This window comes from Lepidochelys kempii, chromosome 3 (genome assembly GCF_965140265.1).
Source record: "Lepidochelys kempii isolate rLepKem1 chromosome 3, rLepKem1.hap2, whole genome shotgun sequence".
Lineage (NCBI taxonomy): Eukaryota > Metazoa > Chordata > Testudines > Cheloniidae > Lepidochelys > Lepidochelys kempii.
Window position 1 is genome coordinate 127,443,118 of NC_133258.1, and position 21,162 is coordinate 127,464,279.

The 21,162-nt window shown below is 43.1% G+C and overlaps 1 long non-coding RNA gene across 2 annotated transcripts in view; it reads left to right on the plus strand.

The window, feature by feature from the left end:
• Window positions 1-21,162, plus strand: part of LOC140909204 (uncharacterized) — an 80,066-nt gene that overhangs the window by 44,041 nt on the left and 14,863 nt on the right. The gene's annotated exons all lie outside the window — the stretch shown is intronic.

Below are 21,162 nucleotides of genomic sequence, written 5' to 3' on the forward strand. Positions count from 1 at the left end.
TTTTAAGTATTAGGCATGTGCATGGGAAAGGGTTTTGTTAGTTCAAGTCAGCCACTCCCTGCGAGTTTTATTGGTGCAGCCTGTCCCTCCCCAGTCTCCTCACCCGCAGGCTGCTCATACCTTTCAGAAGATCTCACTGGTGGACTCAACAAGTCTCCTCATCTCTCTGCACCTCCTTAATAAGAGAATGCACTTTGTTGCCAATTCTCTTTGATTGAAGTAAATGGGAATTGAGGACACGCAGCATCTCACAAGAGGAGCTCTGCACTTTGCAGGAACAGATGCTTTATGGATTAAATTCAGCCCTGTGCAGAAGGTCAGTACAAAGTCTATGCACTACTGAAATCCCAGAGAAGCCCTCAAAATAGGGCTTGCCTGGGATGTAATCAGTGCTCAGGACTTGTGCTGGCCCTCAGCACAGGAGTGAATTTTATCACCTGCCTTTCATTCGGATACACACTAACATGATGGTCTTGTGTTCCTGCGTGACTAAAATACCATAACACTGGGGTGCAGTGTGGAGTTCTTTTCCTGAAAAAAGGAAGTGCACTAGCATTTGAATTTTTCTCTGCAGAATAGTGAGCAGTAGTGAGACACCATGCACTTGGAAGTTGAAGGCAGGCAAATTCAGACTGGAAATAAAGTGCACATTAACACTTAGGGCAATTATCCCCTGGAACAACTTGGCAAAGGGAAGTAGTGGATTCACCGTTACTTGAAATCCTCAGCTTGAGACTAGATCTCTCTCTCAAATATATGCTCTATTTCAACCACAATTATTGGAGTAGATGCAAGAATCACTGGGTAAAATCATATAGCCTGTGATAACCAGGTGGTCAACTAGATGATCACAATGGTCCGTTCTGGATTGAAAAAAAATCTTTGATTCTATGAGCTTTTATTTTGGTGTGTGCAGGGAACTTCCACAATTTTATTTGCTCATCATTCAACATGTGACAGAGTTGGTGACATCTGGTAGTGGTTGTGTCTCATGGTGTCTCACCTTGTCGTGCAGAACTGTCACATCAGCAATATTTTGTCCTTATCTCATGGAAATGAGATTTTGGGTACGGAGTCTTTATTTTAGACTTTGACTCCATGTTACACAGATAGTAATGAGAAAATGTGATAAACATCCACAATGTAACAAGGTAATTATAATGCTTATAATTATAAATGACAGTATTTCCTGGGAAGGTTTTGCTGGTCACAGCTGTTAATAGTTCATGTTAAAGTCATGCTAGAAGTTGGTGACGTTTAAGGTATATGTGAATTATTTAAAAATAACTGGCTAAAAATGAGCAAAGTAATGAAGGGAATCTTTCTAGAAAGACCAAATAGTGCTGTTAAATAGGCTCTTGAGATCTGCTACAGTCCTAGGCACCATAATTGAATCCAGCTAATCAGGAAAAGTTTCTTTAGACAGACAAAATGCTAGAAAGCAATTTCTCCCTATTTAGATTTAATGGTATCCTTGTCCTTTGAATGGGAATTTCAGATTTGCTATGGCTACTTTATTGGGACTTCTTTTCGCCTCCATTAACTTGTAAGTCCCAATCGAGAAGCTACAAATTTCTCTCATTTGCTACCTTAGGTTTGTCTTGTTTTGTCTTGGCTGGATGGGGTCACAAAATGGCTAGGATGAAGCCTGGCAAGCAGAACCGTAAAGAGGGCATTTTTGTGCTTGGGGCAAGCAAGTATATTTGCACCCCCTACCATTTTTCCCCTTCATTTTTCCATCCCCACGGCTTTGTGCCCTGCTTGCCCTGCCCTGGTTACAGCCCTGATGTCAAGGTGCTTGCTGCTCTTGAGGCTCTTGCTGTGATCTTAAGGTGGTCTCAAACAGCTAAGCTGGTGAGATCAACCAGAACAAAGAATAAAGGTGAGTGGAATGTTGAATGAATGCTAACTCTAAGTGGAAAAAGGTGAGGGAAAGATAGTGAGTTTCAGGATTCCCCATCTCCATGGCTTCACAAAAGCACCATCTAAAGAGTTATTTGGCAATAGAGAGAGATAGAGGCTGAGAATGGTTGGAGGCATGGAAACATTTCCACATCAAATGAGACTGAAAAGATTCGGGCTGATGTTCCAGAGAGGCGGCAGTCAGAGAGGACACAATACACAAAATACCAAATATTCACGCATCTCTAATTGGCACCATGACACTAATAATAGGGGTTGGAGCAGGGAGTTATGGCACTTTTCATGACTTTAATGAGTCTGGTTAAGTGTCCAGCGTGCTACATCCTCATTTTTAACCAGATGGAAGGTCCCCACTGTCAAAACCAGAATATGAAAAAAGTGAAGTAAATAAATACCATTAAATGCATTAATCCTGACAGATGTATTTGAGTGTCATCATAATAAACCTTTCACCTGCCATTCCCATGTCATCTTGTAATAAGTAATCTGTTCAACCACTCATGCCAATATAAATGCAATCAAAGCCTTTCCTACATCACAGAATTATTTTTCCATTTTTAAAAATAATGTAAATCTTGGTCTAGACAGGTCATAAAAATAATGGAGTGAGAGTGAGATGTTGTTACCTCAGCGGTAAATCAGTCTAGGGATTCAGTTGTAATTACCAAACTTTCAATCTCTCCTGCCTGGGATTATGATATTATTGGAGTGATGGGATTAATTCCCAGCCTGGCACAGTCTAGCTACACCTGTTTGTTGTTCTAGTGGCTAAATCACCAGTTTATCACAGAACAGAGCTGCACATCACACCCAGGCAGCCCTTCACCTACACTCTGCAATGGAAACAGAGCATGTACAGCATCAAAAGCCTTCGGAAGATTTTAGGGCTGGATTTTCAAACGTGCTCAGCTCCCATTTAGGCACCGATGTTAGGATGTTCAGGAGTTAGGTGCCCAACTCCTTTAGAAAGTCATGTTGCAAGATGAGCTCCTACAAAATCTGGCCCTTAGTCTGTATGATGCGCTTTCCGAGATTTCTTAATTCTCAGCATGGGTGGGAAGGGCACCTTGAAGGTTTATATTTTTTGATTGCTCATTTTCATCTCTATTCACTGCTCTGTCAATGCTGCTAGACCCAGGCCTGGCTTTGGCATGAGTACTTGCCTGAAATGGGTAGATGAAGGGACAAGATGTATTGGCACATGTGACCTGCTATTTTGGAATGAGCTAGTCTTTTCTAAATTAGAACCACAATGCTGAAAATAGCCTTCTCCTATCAGACACAGATCTGGCCATAATAATCCACACATTTGAGACAGTCAGGCTCAATTTCTGAAACTCACATCTAGGAATGAAGACATGGGCCCTGAAAAAGCTCTACAGTAGAACCTCAGAGTTACGAACACCAGAGTTATGAAATGACCCGTCAGCCACACACCTCATTTGGAACCAGATATATGCAATCAGGCAGCAGCAGAAGCCAAAAAATCCCAAAAAACAAATATACTACTGTGTTAAATGTAAAATACTAAAAAATAAAGGGAAAGTAGCATTTTTCTTCTGCATAGTAAAGTGTCAAAGCTGTATTAAGTCAATGTTCAGTTGTAAACTTTTGAAAGAACAATAATGTTTTGTATAGAATTACAAACATTTCAGAGTTACAAACAACCTCCATTCCTGAGGTGTGCGTAAGTGACGTTCTATTGTACTAGTGTAGAATACAGCAATCTGTTTGCTAAGCAACTGTGAGTGTGTCAGTCTGGTGCTCCACTCTCTGCACTGACCTATACTGAATACAGAGTCCAATTCAGGGTCTCTGTCCTGATACTCAGAACTCTTCATGGGACTGGCCTGAGCTACTTGAGAGATTTGTTTCCATCCCAAATTCCACTGGAACAAGGAAACTGTTAATGAACAGAGAGAGGCTTGAGTGCACAAGAGACAGTTTGTACTGGAGTTGGACCTAGACCATGGAGCGCTCTTACACCAAAAGATAAGAATGACGCAATGTGTGTGTGTGTGGGGGGAGGGGGGGCGCTTAAGAAAGCGCTAATGAATTGAGAGAAATAGCTGTGGTTTGGTCCTTTGAAATTTGCTGAATGTCTACAACACATTCCCCGCTTCCCCACAAAAATATTCTTCACATTCACCTTACAAGGAAGTCAACCTTATCCGGCTTTGTGCCAATGGATAAATACCCAGTTAAGAATTCTACTTAACCAAGAAGCCTTCAAGTCTTTTTTTCCTATTTCCATCTTTGAAGGACAAACAAAAGCCTGAGATGAAAGCCTTCAGTACATCTTCCCTACTGTGAACAGCACTGATACCTGTCTGGTGACATCATAGCTGCCTGCAGCAGGAAACAACTCTGTTCCCATTGATGTCCTTCCAACAGAGAACAATGGAACCTGAAATGAGCTAGGAATGAAGTTGTCAATGGCAAAACTCTCATTGACTTCAATGGGGTCAGTATTTCACCCCAGGTCTAGGATTCCTAATAAAGAATGTGACCAAATATTGGCATTTTTAAGGTTAAAAAGGAAGCAGAAAAAAATAAATGTAATAAAAATTTCAAAATTGGTGACTGGGCAACAAAATGGCAGATGAAATTCAATGTTGATAATACAAAGTAATGCACATTGGAAAACATAATCCCAACTATACATATAAAATGATGGGGTCTAAATTAGCTGTTGCCACTCAAGAAAGATCTTGGAGTCATTGTGGATAATTCTCTGAAAACATCCACTCAATGTGTAGTGGCAGTCAAAAAAGCTAACAATGTTGGGAATCATTAGGAAAGGGATAGATAATAAGACAGAAAATATCATATTGCCTCTGTATAAATCCATGGTATGCCCACCTCTTGAATACTGAATGCAGATCTGGTCACCCCCTCTCAAAAGAGATATATTGGAATTGGAAAAGATACAGAAAAGGGCAACAAAAATGATTAGGGGTATGGAACAGCTTCCATGTGAGGACAGATTAATAAGATTTACAAGCCGAAAAGTACCGAAGACTAAGGGAGGATATGGTAGAAGTCTATAAAATCATGACTGGTATGGAGAAAGTAAATAAGGAAGTGTTATTTACTCCTTCTCTTAACACAAGAATTAGGGGTCAACAAATGAAATAGTAAGCAAATTTAAAACAAAAAAGGAAGTATTTCTTCATACAATGCACAGTCTTTGCCAGAGGATATTGTGAAAGCCAAGAGTATAACAGGGCTCAAAAACGAAGTAGATACATTCCTGGAGGATAGGTCTATCAATGGCTATTAGCCAGGATGGGCAGGGATGGTGCCCCTAGCCTCTGTTTGCTAGAAGCTGGGAATGGGTGACGGGATGGATCACTTGATGATTACCTGTTCTGTTCATATCCTCTGGGGCACCTGGCGTTGGCCACTGTCGGAAGACAGGATACTGGGCTAGATGGACTTTTGGTCTGATCCACTATGGCTGCTCTTATATTCTTATAGATGGGATGCAGTGATTTCCTTATTTCTGATGGAGTCCCTCCTTCTCTGACCACTGCTAGAGAATTTATCTCTGGCGCTTATCAGAATAACTCAAGAGCAGTGCTATTTGCGTTTGGGCTGCAACAGATTACACTACAGATCAGATTTCAGAGTAACAGCCGTGTTAGTCTGTATTCACAAAAAGAAAAGGAGGACTTGTGGCACCTTAGAGACTAACCAATTTATCTGAGCATAAGCTTTCGTGAGCTACAGCTCACTTCATTGGATGCACTACAGGTCAGGTATCCAAATATAAAAATTCCCCAAGTCTCAGGCCCCCTCCCGAAGTCTTCAAGCACACACCTAACCTTGACTATATGGTGTCCATTCCCAGGCTAATTGAGCCAATCCATACTAGAAGCCCTTTAAAATGTTTTATTTATAAATATTAGAAAAGCCACAAAGCATATATCTACACTGCAATGAAAACACTTCAGCTTGCACAAGTGAACGAACTGGAGCTTGCGGGGCTCAGGCCACAGGGCTGTTTCATTGCCATGTAGTCTTCCGGGCTTGGGTTGAAGCCTGGGCTCTGGGACCCTTCCACCTCGCAGTGTCCTAGAGCCCAGGCTCCAGCCCAAGCCCGGAACTCTACATTGCAATGAATCAGCCCCACAGACAGAGACATTTGAGCCTGAGTCTACAGGCATGGGACAGCTGCAGGTGTCTAGTTGCAGTGTAGACATACTCAAAGAAATAAAAGACAGAATCCACATAAAAGGCCCAACTCTCCTCACAACCATTTTACACCAATATATCTTCACTGACTTCAGTGGAGTGACTGCAGATTCATACCCACATGCATCAAAGGAGAGTCAAACCTGAAGTCTTTTGTAGTTATGCTTTCCAGTTTCCTATGACACAGGTGTTAAAACTAATTGTTTATAAGTGCTAAGGGCTCTCTTTAAATAGTTCTCCATGTCCCTCTGTGTAGTACACATAGTAGAGAACTGACACTTGATATGCCCCACAGTACTTGCAGAAGTTAAAAAGAAAGGAAAGATTCTTGTCAGTTTATAAAATGTATGTGAATGTAGCACTGGATTTGTAGTTAACACATGCACAAACCCTCCATATGTATCTACACACTAGTGCAATAAGCACAAACACACAAGCACATTGTGAAATGGACATACATGCTGACAGTCTCCCACGAGCACACACCCACCTGCACAAGGACACACATTTTCATTCATTCATGTGCACTCATTTACACAAACACCTGTCCACACATACAGTATATGGTTTTGCCCACAGCTAATATTTCCCTTTCCCCGCCCCTGTCCCCCGGCACCCTCAGGCCAGATCTATACTTGGAAGGCTTTTGGTATAGGTGTACTGGTATGCTATACTGGCAAAGTGCTTCACTCCCAGTGTGCTTGCAACTTATACTGGAAAAGCTGTGCTTTTCAGGGTATAGCTTATTATTCCCCCTGCCCCCTCCCAGTGTGAAACAACCAGTACTGGGAAAAGGACAGTTTTCCCAGTGTAACTGTTTTCTACACTAGGACTTCTGCTGGCACAGCTATGTTGGTCAGAGATCACACCTCATTACACACCCAACCCACATAGCTCTGTTGGCAGAAGTCTGTAGTGCAGAGCTGGCCTTAGTCCCTTTCTCTCCGTTCAGAATGTGCCGTGAGGATTACAGGTGCTTTTCACATAAGATAAGAAGGTGTAGAATGGGTTTGAAACAATGGGTAATTGTCTTCAAATCACAAAAGTTATTGTTCAGCTGGTTTAGCTTATCCATACTTTTATCACTTCACCTCTCAGATGTATCAGTCTTTTCCGTGATTCACCCTGACCGAAACAGAGAAGGGGTGGGAGGAAAAGACTTAACCCATTCATAGGAAGAAAGTCCAGTTATTGAGGCAAGAGCCCTGGCCACACTGTGCAGGCTCATAACAGTGTTTGAAACCTTTTCAAGGACAGTTGTGGACTAATATTGTTGCAGTCTTGAGACAGTTGAGGACTATGTTACCGCCCTATTCAGACACTGTTCTATAGGCTTGATAAGGAGGCAGAGGAGTATGGTTTCTGTGACAATGACTGCTTTTAAAAAAACATTCCTCTCCACAGTGAACAATGACACTTTGCTAAAACCATCACGCCACTCAGGCTGTTTAAATGAATTGTTGTGCTACAACAGAGCTCTGAAATCCCCATTGCATTTGCTCTGTTGCCTGTACTGTCACAGGGAACTTATTTCAGCAGCTTGACCTGGAGGGAAGGATGTAGAAGTCAAGAAGAAAAGAGTAATAAACCCTCCAACAAACATGCACATTGGAAAGAGAGCGCTGGGAGAACACTGATTTACAGTACATGAAATATCATAACATGCTTCACCATGGTGACAGATGCCTTAGAAAAAGCTAAGACAGAGACTGTAGCTAGATAGTGGGTAGCCAAAATTCTAGTCTGAAAACTTACCAAACATGGATCTAAGATCCTGCATAAACTACAGTTCTAACTGGACATGTCCTAGGCTGCAACAGGATTCCCAGCATGGTTTTGTAACCATATTGGTTCATCGATGTGATAAATCAAAAAAAGGCAGACGAGCATACATACCTCTAGCCCTGCCAATGGGCCGGAGCTAGAGTTGCTGGGTCTCTGAAGCCTAACAGCGTCATGTTTGATAGCCACTAACATGAAAATATTTTTGAAAGACTAAAAAGAGAAAAGTATTTAATAGGTAACATTCCAAACATCATTGAGAAGCATGCCGATATAAAATATATTTCGTAGTGTATATTTGCTGATAACATTCAGATAATATATATGTGTGATTATAATAGTGAGTTACCTTACAAATTTCAAATGAAAAATTAAAGGAAACAATTATAAAAGCAAGACTGAACCCTCCCAAAAACATGTGAAATTAATTTCTGCTAAAGTCATGTCAGAGCTTTACTCAGGGGCCTGATCCAGCCCCCCCAGAAGACAATGGATATTTTGCTGGTTCAGCTTCCACAGCATCAACTGACTGTTCCAAAAGACTTCTTGAAGAAATCTTAAAAAGAAAACCACATGAGCTCAACAGCTGTAATTTTATTCTGGAAATGAGAGTTTTTGTAAGGAAACCACATGAACAGCATTCATCCAGTATTGGAATATGTGGGAGCTTTGGTTGGTTTCCAGATCAAAATGATATACTTTTTCACTAATAATAAAGCAAGGCTGGGAAATTTGTGATTGGGATAGTCTAGGATTATTGCCACAATTTGGGGTTCATAGGGGTCACAGTGTTGGTAACTTTTCTATCATTGCTCCTAAAGAGCCTACAGAGCTGCATGTTAAGAATGGTCCCTTCTTGAAGGTTTGTAATGAGGCCAGTCTGGAAAATCCTCACAGTCAATTCTGGTTGGTTTGCAGTTTATGGAACCAGGGCACCATATGGCCCATTAGGCCCAGTATTTAGAAAAGTTAGGCACACAATATCATGCTCAAAAGAAGCCTGCACTTATATGCCTAATTCACATACATGATTACCACAAATGCACATGCAGATTAGGTAACCACTTGTGCAAATTGACAGTTTTGATCACTCGTGTACACAATTGTCCAATTTGCATGCACAATTGTAACAACTGGACACACATATTATGCAAATTCCATGCCTGAATTGTTGAAAAATCAGGCCCTTTATATTCCAGTCCATTATTCCTTAGAGACACCTGTGGTTGATTAAGCAGCAGTATTGACAAGGATCCAAAACGAATTCCATCCACTCCTCCTTGGCTAGTGTGGTGCAGGGTGCAAGGTGAAAGTGAAGATTTAAAATGGAGCCAAATGTCTACATGTGTTGGGCTAGGGGGAGAGATCCTGAGGGATTTGTGAGGGACAGAGAGAAACGCAGAAGGCAAAATAAAATAAAACCTAGTTCCTCTGTGTCAAATAGTGGCACTGCTGATAATGGCTATCATGCTGTGTGCTCCACAGCTCTTCCATCTTACCACTGGTCTTCTACTCAAATGAATCTTGTTTGTGGATTCTGTTAATCTAGCATGAAAGCAGCTAGCCTATAATTCAGAGAAAGTTGGCTTGTTCTAGGAGTACAAGTTCATACTTGGGTCTCTGCTAGCATTTCCCCTGTTTATGTGCCCCAAAAGAGAATCACAACCTGAAAGTATAGAAGAGTAATGGCAACCTGGTCCAAATGCATTTGATCTGGTAGGGCCCCTCCTTAGGTAAGATGAACTATTTCAATATCAAACAACAGTATCATTACAAGTCACTGGCCGAGCACTTTAGGGACATTATCAGTTAAATAAATGTTGCGAGTATGCCTCCCTGATTTACCACACTCACACCAAGCTCTGAATAATTACAGGCTTGTTGCCAGGCAGACTAGCTTTTTTCCCTTTTCTTTGGCAAGCTGAGGACTTATTCATAAGTCATAAATACTGGCTTCAGTGCAAAAGATAAATTCCCACAGAAATAATAAACGATTGTTCTGAGCATGAATTTTTTTAACCTCAGGACCTCTGCAGTTGTAAATGGTGGTTGTGTTTAGTCATTGCCAGTGATCACCAACTGCTAAAACTCTGAGGAAGAATCCTCTAACTCAGTGGTGGGCAACCTGGAGCCCATCAGGGTAATCCGCTGGTGGGCCGTGAGACAGTTTGTTTACATTGACTGTCCGCAGGCACGGCCGCTTGCAGCTCCCAGTGGTCGCGGTCCGCTGTACCTGGTCAATGGGAGCTGCGGGAAGCAGTGGCCAGCATGTCCCTGTGGCCCATGCTACTTCCCACAGCTCCCATTGGCTGGGAATGGCGAACCGCAGCCACTGGGAGCTGCGGGCGGCCATGCTTGCGGCTGGTCAATGTAAACAAACTATCTTGTGGCCTGCCAGCAGATTACCCTGATGGGCCATGTGTGGTCCACAGGCTGCCTACCACTGCTCTAACTTATATAGCAGAGGATGAAGCTGAACTTGATCTAGAGTTGGACCCAGACAGCAGTACCATCTCCAAACTCTGTCAAACTTGGTGGAAGTTAGGCTCAAAATTTTTGCTTACACCCAGCTCTAGAAAATACAAGGAAGGAAAGGTAGAGGTTGCCAACATTCAGCTCTGGTCCAAATACATGAAAGTAGAATCATGCAGGAAAGTCTTCTTGTGCTCTGCAAGTTCTGTGGTTAAACAGAAGCCTTCAGTCTCCAGAGTTCCTGTTTGTCATCTGGCCTAAATTCACCTAAACATCTACAAGGAAGGGAGAGGTGCTTATTGTAAATACAACTCATGATTTTTTGAGTCAAGTCTTGTGGCTTTTGAACAGTCTGGGCGGCCAGCACTGAGATTGTCCAAAGATTTAGGCACCCTCCAGAGTGAGTGTGGACTATATTCAGGGCATCATGCATCATATGGTTATCCTGTCATGCAAATAGCTATATCACTACCTTTTTGGAGGAGAAGCTTATTTGTGTGTGTTGCATAAATCCAGGTCCCTGCCCAATAGCCATCTTCCTGCTGCTCAACTTGTCTGCCTGCCATTTTTAAGAGCTCTGCAGCAGGGAGACTCTGTGGTAAATGGAGTGGGAGTGGAGGAGACTGAGACATGCACGGGCTTGAAGGCCAGAAAAGGCTTAAACACTAATTGGGCGGGAGCAGTGAAAGGCACGCAGGAACAGGCAGCAGCCTTCCCAGGGCTCCTAAATTCTGGAAGGGTGGAGCTCTTCTCTTTTCTGGTTTAGGATCCCCAGAGCCAGATGGCAGCTGCATCTTTCTGCGATCCTCCCCTGCTCTCTTCATGCGCCTCTTCAGATCCTGCTTCTCCAGTTTAGAAGGCTTCAGCTTAATGAATGATTTTGCAGCCAACTAACATTGCCACCTATTTCTATGCAGCTCTGCCACATACATTGGAGGTGGGAGTGAGGAAGCTTTGCCACAGATTCTAGTTTGAATGTGCTGCAAAGCGTAAAGGCCTTTCTTGGTTACAGAGAAAGGCCTTGTGAGATTTAGCACTGTAGGGAAACCTAGAGCAGCTAATGGGTAGAGCTGGTCAGAGTTTTTCCTTCCAAATGTCTTTCCCCACAAAAAATGGGCCTTTTTTCCCCCTGAAAATTTCTGTTTTTTTCCGAATTTTCCAGTGAAAAAATGAGATTTGTTTTCAGTTGTCATTTCTCTTCCTTCCCACTTTTTCTTTGTTTGCCTTTCCCCTCTTTTTCCATTTTGCACTGAAAATGGAAGGGAGGGGGGCAAAGAGGGGGATAAAAGTAAAGAAACTCCCCAAACTGCAAATGTTGCAGGTTTTATTTTTAATTGAAAAAAACAAAACAAAACAGAAAATTTCAAAATCTGTCAGACATTTCAAAAAAATTAGTATTTTTTGACTACCTCTATTGAGGATGGTAGCATGGCCCAGCTAAGTCAAGACTTACAAGAATATAAATCTGCAGCTGTGTCTAAATTAAAAAAAAACATATTAAGGACTATCTGATTGGGATTTATTCTCACTGTAGTTTTACTAGTGTAATAAAAACCTCAGGTTACCATAAGACGAGCACAAAGGAAAAGGCTGTTTAAAAAAAAAATTAACTACGACTTAGTTATATCTCTAAAAACTTAGGCAATAAGGAACAGTTGTAAAAATACACATCTGTGAAACAATGGTATCTTCTGATAGAAAGAGGCCAGTGCTCAGTCAGGTGACTTGGAGGTAAGCCACATACTAGATTAGTGTTGCAATGTCTGTAGTAGGTGGGAGGCAGTGAGGGAGAAAAGGAGGGTGAAGAAATCATTTTCAAAACCTTTAATGTGTGGCATGTTTGCAGATTTTCCCCTCATGGACCTGGGACTGTTAATCCCCTTCTAAATGGTGTTTTAACACCAATATCCTTTGCGGTTCACATGTCTTCCCCTTTCAATTAACACCTGGGTGCAGCAGATGGTATGTATCCTGGCCTTAATCCCATCAGGACTGATAAGGAAAATAACTGCTATGATATAACACCTAGTGGCACCAGAATGGCTGGTGAAGTTGAATAACACTCCTAAAAGAATAATTTAGGTTGACTAATTAGTATAGCTACATACCTGCCAACATCTGACAGCTATGAATAGCTTTTGTGGGAGGAAAATAAGGATTCCTTCAACTCCATTGAGGTACACTGGACTAGAAGAGCTCTTTAGAGGGACCAAATGTAAAAACAGAAAATATTTTGCTTGTCATTATACCACCTTGTCAGATCTCAAGTTAATCTGGTCCTTCTTCCTCAACAGGTGGATGGGAGATCTGGTAGTAATTCAGTAGGTGATGCCCTTCCATCTGAGACGATGGACAGGCAAACTCTCAAGGATCATTATGTTGCGGGGGGGGTGATCTTTTAGAAGCAAGAAGGAGTCAAATCCTCATTTGGTGTAAACAGGGATAACTCCATTTAAGAGCTAAACTGATTTACACCAGCTGAGGATCTGGCCTAAGGTTTTGATCATTATAAATCTCCTAGGGACTTTTTTTTTTTTTTGCACAAGCATAGGAATCTGGGGTAATTACCCTCTGTTGATTTATCATCACCCTGGAAATTTTGAACTGAATATGGTGTTTCACTTCATTTTCTGTTTCAAAACTGTTGTGTTGTTGTGTACTGTGTGGCAAGGCACCTCCTTCACCTCACCAGACTTAGTGCTTCCCCCTCTGGCGCTGGCGGGCCTAGGGTAAATCAGCCCCACCCTGGGCAGTGTTTACCTTCCCTCTTCTGTGCTCCTTTGGCCACGTTTCTAGGGTAAGCCCCAGGTGCAATCCTTCACCAAACAAAAAGGAAACAGTCTTGTAAACACCAAAACAAAAGGGGGATACCTTTCTCTGCCTCCTCTCTGGGGCAGGATGTCATCCTGTTACTAGCCTTGGGGTGTCAATCCTTTCCCTAGCAGGCACTTGGGTTTGACCGTTCCCCTGTGGGAAGCAGCACAGCCTCTCACCCTGGAGAAGCTTATTTCCCTGCTACCACAGCCCTAGGCCTAACTTTTTTTCTCTCTCTCCCTCACCCTTTTTTCTGCCCAGAGGAGGGGTTTTTAAAGGCCTCAGGCAGCCCTTAATTGGATTCAGGTGTCCCTAATTGACCTGAGGTAACCTCTTCTCAGCTTGTAGGGAAAAGGGCCTTTAACATTCTAGGGCTTACACCACCCTCCTGCAGCCGTCTGGCCTGACTTTGTCACAAATGTTGAACAGGCCCAAGGTTGGGGTGGGGTGGGGAGCTGCAGTTCACTTTTGGATCCTTCGGGGTGAAGGGTGCTATATAAATGTAAGAGATTGCTAACAAAACAGGCACTTTCCATCCTGAAGAGAGAGACAGTTGTCACATACAAATTAAGTGGACTAACATGGTTATAAATTGTTTTTTTTTTCCTTAAGGTAACTACCAGTAGTGATTATTAAATGGAAAAGATAATGGGTGAAAAATCTGCTAATGCTAGGAAAGAACTACACCATCATGAAAGTAACATAATAAGAAACCTGTTTGAATTCTGATAAGAAGCACAGGAATATAGTGTAAATGAGAGGAGCAAATGTTCCTCAAGATAGGGAATGGGCATGCACAGAGACTTACTGAAGGAGTGGTCTGATTGTGGACCACAGTTCTCAGCTGTAAGGATCAGGCTAAGGACTTCCTGTTCTGCTTTTATAGTGGCTCTCAACACAGTGAGAACAAGCAAACATAAAGACAAACAGCAGAGTGCATTCATTTCATCTACAAACAATGGGGAGTAAAGTCAAGTCAATAAAACTAAAGCATTCTGATAATCAGGTGGAACGCAGCTTTAGCCATGGTAGGGAATGCCCATGCTTCAGACGAGTGACACATTGACTAGATAAATCAGACACACACCTTTGGGAGTTTGGGATTAGAGCTCTGGTCCTTCATAAGAAAAGAAATATGGTTCCTCAGAAATATGGGCTTCGTCCATATGAACTGAAGGGGCCCTCCCCTACTGCTTTTAAAAGTGCACTTTAATTGTATTTAAATGCAAAGTACTGTATCAAACACCTGAGCAAACATTGATTCCTGTTCTGTCATTTTATTCAGCTAATTTTGGCCCCACAGAAGACCGCTTTATAGTGAAACAAACCATGACTGCAGATGTACAGACACCCGGTAATCAGTGTAGATCAAACCAGCACCTTCAATCCCCAAAACAGGCCTCTGCCTCTTCAGCTAAAGGAAAGCACTGTGAAGTATAAGAAAGTAGCAGACTGTTATAGACACTGAAATGAGATATCAGAGAGAGCCATAATCACCCTCCCCCAGCTCTGTCATGGTATGATTATGTTCTGATTTCTATCAAGAATACCTAGGTAAGATCCTCCGGGATCACTGATGTTTCAGTTAGGGTGACCAGATAGCAAGTGTGAAAAATTGGGACGGGGGTGGGGGATAATAGACGCCTATATAAGAAAAAGTCCCAAATGTCGAGACTGTCCCTATAAAATCGGGACATCTGATCACTCTTGTTTCAATGCTTAAAAAATCTGCCATTGCTAACACCATGACGCTAACACTGTACTGCTGGCCAATGCCACAGTAATAAAAACTACTGCCATTATGTTGCAATTGCTTAATGGTCAACCAGTAAGACTCATATCATGCACCAGGGGCATCAGTGATTTTGCCGTGCCCTTTCTGAGAGGCTGAAGGTATTTTTTGGGGTGGGGGGATTAATTTTTTTATTAATTTTCATAAAGACACAATAAAAATATAAAAATTGAAATGACTTACCGCTTGTATGTGTCACCAAATACTACACATTTCATAGAATAATCAATAATCTTATGCAATTAGGCAACTTTACAATCTGTCAAAGCTGCAAGACCAGACAGCACAAAAATCAGACAATATTACACAGACATAACATCTTAAGATGGGGGCAACAATAACAAAAAGACATAACAAACAGTCAAAAAAGGGAAGAGGGGACCAATGTGAGGGAGGGAGAAAACAGAGAGGTCAGATGGAATTGAGGTCTTAGCATTCTTTATCCAAATGTATCTAGAAACAGGATCCATATTTCTTCAAATTCATATAATTGCTCTCTGTGTTGATAAGAAAAGGAGTACTTGTGGAACCTTAGAGACTAACCAATTTATTTGAGCATAAGCTTTCGTGAGCTACAGCTCACTTCATCGGATGCATACTGTGGAAACTGCAGAAGACATTATATACACAGAGACCATGAAACAATACTTCCTCCCACCCCACTCTCCTGCTGGTAATAGCTTATCTAAAGTGATCACTCTCCTTACAATGTGTATGATAATCAAGTTGGGCCATTTCCAGCACAAATCCAGGTTTTCTCACCCTCCGCCACCCCCCCCCCCCCCCCCCGACACAAACTCACTCTCCTGCTGGTAATAGCTTATCCAAAGTGACCACTCTCCCTACAATGTGCATGATAATCAAGGTGGGCCATTTCCAGCACAAATCCAGGTTTTCTAACCCCCCCACCCCCATACATACACAAACTCACTCTCCTGCTGGTAACAGCCCATCCAAAGCGACCACTCTCCCCACAATGTGCATGATAATCAAGGTGGGCCATTTCCAGCACAAATCCAGGTCTTCTCACCCCCGCCCCCCAAACTCATTCTCCTGCTGGTAATAGCTCATCCAAACAGACCACTCTCCTTACAATGTGTATGATAATCAAGGTGGGCCATTTCCAGCATAAATCCAAGTTTAACCAGAACGTCGGGGGGGGGGGGGGGAGGAAAAAACAAGGGGAAATAGGCTACCATAGCGTATTTCCCCTTGTTTTTTCCTACCCCCCACCCCCAGACGTTCTGGTTAAACTTGGATTTATGCTGGAAATGGCCCACTTTGATTATCATGCACATTGTAAGGAGAGTGGTCAGTTTGGATGAGCTATTACCAGCAGGAGAGTGAGTTTGTGTGTGTGTGTGTGGGGGAGTTGGTGAGAAGACCTGGATTTATGCTGGAAATGGCCCACCTTGATTTTCATACACATTGTAAGGAGAGTGGTCATTTTGGATAAGCTATTACCGGCAGGAGAGTGAGTTTGTGTGTGTGGTTTCTGGAAAAGGGGGGGGGGGGGGATGAGTGAGAAGACCTGGATTTGTGCTGGAAATGGCCCACCTTGATTATCATACACATTGTAAAGAGAGTGGTCACTTTGGATGGGCTATTACCAGCAGGAGAGTGAGTTTGTGGGGGCGGGGGGCGGAGGGTGAGAAAACCTGGATTTGTGCTGGAAATGGCCCAACTTGATTATCATACACATTGTAAGGAGAGTGATCACTTTAGATAAGCTATTACCAGCAGGAGAGTGGGGTGGGAGGAGGTATTGTTTCATGGTCTCTGTGTATATAATGTCTTCTGCAGTTTCCACAGTATGCATCCGATGAAGTGAGCTGTAGCTCACGAAAGCTTATGCTCAAATAAATTGGTTAGTCTCTAAGGTGCTACAAGTACTCCTTTTCTTTTTGCGAATACAGACTAACATGGCTGTTACTCTGAAACCTGTGTTGATAAGCTATTCTTTCTTTCATTGCTAACTCAGATAGGTCCATATACCACTGCTCTCCTCTGGGCATAAGCCTACTCTTCCCTTTTTGTAAATTCATGTACTTGGTGATCATTGTGGCCCCTCAAGATCTAGATGGTAGAGTTAAACCCAGCATAGTTGAAAATTGGATATCATTTTCAGGTGAGGTTTGGTAGTGGAAGTCAAACACTATTTTCACTTGTGCCCACCTCTTTCCACAGCTGCCTGACTGTTGGATAGCCCCATAGCACGTGTATCAAGGTTCCCTTTTCTTTATTTCAGTGCCAACATCTGTCAGAAGACTAGGCCCCCCATCTTGCACAACCTCTGTGGTGTCCAGTACATTTTGAATAGAATCGTTTGCTATATCAGGTATAGCCTGAGATCTACAGAAGCATTTTTAACATTCCATAATATGCTTTTCCACTGGGGTTCTTTTAAGGGCTGTGATAATTCCCCTGTCCACACTTTCACAAACTGCTCCCGATCAAGGGAGTCCCTTTTCATTTGGAAAGAATGCATAGTGGACAAGGGCTTGGGGAGTTTATGATGCATTTCCAATGTTCCCAGTAGCTCTGCCATCTCTGGCAATCTTAGGGCATTCAGACCAAATAGATACATTAACAAGTGTCTTAGTTGTAAGTATGGCCACTCAGCTGAGGATGGCAGGTCATATAGTTGCTACAATGTTAGAAAAGAGACAAAGTCCTCATCAGTGACTAATTGGGAAATCCATATGATGCCCTTGCCCAGCCAGTTCTTCTAAATTATAGGTTTGGTCCCACCTGGCAAGTCTGGGCTACCCCCTGGGAAGAATTGGTAGGGGACTAGAGGACCTTCTGAGGTCTCTTCCAACCCTAATATTCTATGATTCTATTCTATGATTCTAAGTAGGTTTTACTGCGTGACGGTGAGGATGAAATTGGTACCTCTTATCTAGGATAGCTCAGATTTGTCATGCAGCTACCACTCTAGGTACCTTATTTTTCTCCACTGTACAAAAAGGGGAACCAAGGAGACCGGGGGGGGGGGGGGGAAATTGGATGCATCAACACCCGTTCAGTTTCCACCCTTGTGGATATAAGGGTGTTTGCGAGCTGGAACCAGTTTGAGGTCTGTGACATGATAAAAGCATAACAGTAATTTTGCAGGTTTGGGAGCCCAAATCCCACCTTGGCTATAGGAACTGGAGTTTTTTAAGTGGTAGTTGTGAGCATTGACCTCCACTGAAAGGCTCTAATTATATTATTAAATTTTCTAAAAGAAGACAGAGGGATATATACAAGTAGGCCACTTAGAATATAGAGGAGTGTAGGGAGAATATTCTTTTTTATTATATTAACCCTTTCCCACATGCTCAGGAAGAGTGAAGATATTTTAAAATAAACCTTTTCTTCAATAGGATAAACTCTGAGTCTGTGATGTACAAGAATCTGCACATTTAAGTGATGATTAAAATCCCATTGGGCTCTGTGTGTCACGTTGAGCTCTGACGCTGAGATGCAAATTTCTGTAGAAATCTCTAACACGGTTATTATTATATTTGTATTGCTGTAAGGCCTAGGAGTGCTTGTCAGAGACTAGGACCTGATTGTGCTAGGTGCTGTACAAACAGAACAAAAAGAAGGTCCCTGCTCTACAGTGCTGTCATTCCCTTTTTAACGAGTTAAGAAAATTCACCTAATTTTACTTTAATCAAACCACTACTATAATGATCCATGGTATCTTAATTTCTATTTCACTTGATCAAGTTTCTTTTGGCACCCTGGCATTCCTTTTAATGCCTTCAGCATTTCCATGTTCAGATGCTGGTGCTGACATAGTCTTTTTCAGTCTCGGGGCCATGCAAGTTGAAAGGAAAGCTTGGTGGCTTTTCCAGTTTATCTGGCATTATTTCCCCCCCGACAGTTCCTGTCAACTGAACATTTCTGATGTGGTTTTGAATGGCAGAATGATGGTTTGTGCAGCAAGGTGCTGTAATCAAAAGTTATTTGGAGCCACGGTGTTAAGCCAAGGCTCAGAGCAATGGCTAGCTTTAAGTGAACCAGCGGTCAGTGGCTCTTCTGGCTTCCCGTTCCAACTTGACTCATCCTGCCTCACACCTGTTGGGTGTGCTCCTGTCACAATCTTGTTTTGCACTCACCTTCCCTGCTAGGCATGGTAAAAGAAGTGAAAATAATTAAAAGATAAACACTTCCCTGGTTAAAGTTATGAACTTGATATTCTGCTGGGAAACAGACAGCCATATGGTTTGGATGGAATCAGGGTAACTTGTCTGTATAAGTTTTGGGGATAGTGTTCCTTTAAGTAGCTAGAATTGCTAAAGTCAATAATGCAGCAGATCTGTAATCTTCTATAGTTTATTATGAATGGGGCTGGTTGCACCATGTATTATTGAGGTTGCTCACCATATCTCATTATAATACCCTGTTTTCAATTGTTTATAATAACTAGTCAAACTTTAATTCATGGGCTGAAATTTTCCATGCCTCAGATCTGCCTTAGGCAGTTTGGTTTTTTTCAGGAAAATTTCAGACAAAATGGTTCAGCCCATTCCTAAAAGAAGGCTCAGGAAAAATATGTTCTGCCCCCATTAAAAAATGTTGGTAACATTTTCTTTGAAAATCTCTAGTGCCTCCACACACCCATGCTTTGGAGGTGGGACTTCAAATTAGCAGTGGATGGCCTTTGTGTCAGGGATGTATCTTTGCTATCCCAATTTGGACAAATTTATAAGCCCCTTGAAAAATCACAGTTCGCACACGCTCAGTAGAGAGTCTGTAGATTTTAGCAGCTAAATTCCACAAATATTTCATCCACAGTGGGTATGCTGCAGTTCAGGGCTAGGTAGATTTTCCCTTTAATTGCAGCTCTGGGCTGCTGCTGCAGGCTGTGATGGCTCCAGACACCTGTACTGAGAGCAGGATCTTGTCTCCCCTGTGCTCTCAATGACTGCCCCCTTCTGGTCCCAGGCACTGTGGAGGAAGCAGCTCTAGTGAGGATAGAGCTGGACCCTGGATGGGTGCTGGCGGAGGGCAAGGAGAAGATTGGAAAAGGGCCTGGGGGTGGAAACTGGGACTGGAGACTGGCAGGGAGAGTGAAAGGAAAACTGTGACTGAGAGTTGGGATGAGGAGAGACAGGGACAAGGAGTGGAGGGAAGGGACATGGACATTGAATGAGGTGATCAATGAGGGAGATTGGGATTGGGAACCTGAGGGGATGGGGAATGTAGAAAGTGGAAGTGACTGGAGGCCTGGGTGGGGGAAAGAGACAGATCATTTAAGGAGATGAAGTGGGGAGGGGGTCTGGCACTGGCTAGGAAAGGAGACTAGGGGCAAGGAGCTGGGGAGGAGACAGGGGTGGAAAGTCCAGATGGCAGAGTCTGGGATATGCTGGGCCAGGAGACTTGGACTGGTATCAGAAGCCTGAGGAGTAGAGACTGGGAAGAGCTCGGTGAGAAGTATAGGACTGGGATGAGGAGCCAGGACTGGGGAGCAGACAGAACTGGCACAGACTGGAGGAGATGGGGCAGAAGGGGTCACACTTGGGGGGAGGGGGGAAGAGACCCTGTACCTACTAGAGCATTCTCCTTTCCAGAGCATGGAATGGAACCCAAGATTCCTGATAGGTTTCAGAGTAGCAGCCGTGTTAGTCTGTATCAGTTAAAAGAAAAGGAGTACTTGTGGCACCTTAGAGATTAACCAATTTATTAGAGCTTAAGCTTTCGTGAGCTACAGCTCACTTCATTGGATGCATACAGTGGACATAAGCTTTCCTGAGTCTCACCATTCCTCCTCTGCTATCAGCAACTATCTGTGAAACCTGTTGGCAAAGTGTCCCAACCCCTCTAGCGCAGGTCGAGGTAGAGGATGACAACCTACTACTGCTATCAGTTACTCCATTTGCTCAAGTGCCAGAGGACTGTGTGGTTGATCTAAAGCAGGGGTGGGCAAACTTTTTGGCTGGAGGGCCACATCGGGTTTCCAAAATTGTATGGAGGGCTGGTTAGGGGAGGCTATGCCTCCCCAAACAGCCAGGCATGGCCCAGCCTCTGCCCCCTATCCAACCCACCTTGCTTCTTGCCCCCTGACAGCCCCTCCCGAGACTCCTACCCCATCCAGCCCTCCCCGCTCCCTGTCCCCTGACCGCCCCCGGACCCCTCGCCCCTGACTGCCCCCTGCCGCCCCGTCCAAACCCTCCTCTCATTCCTGGTTG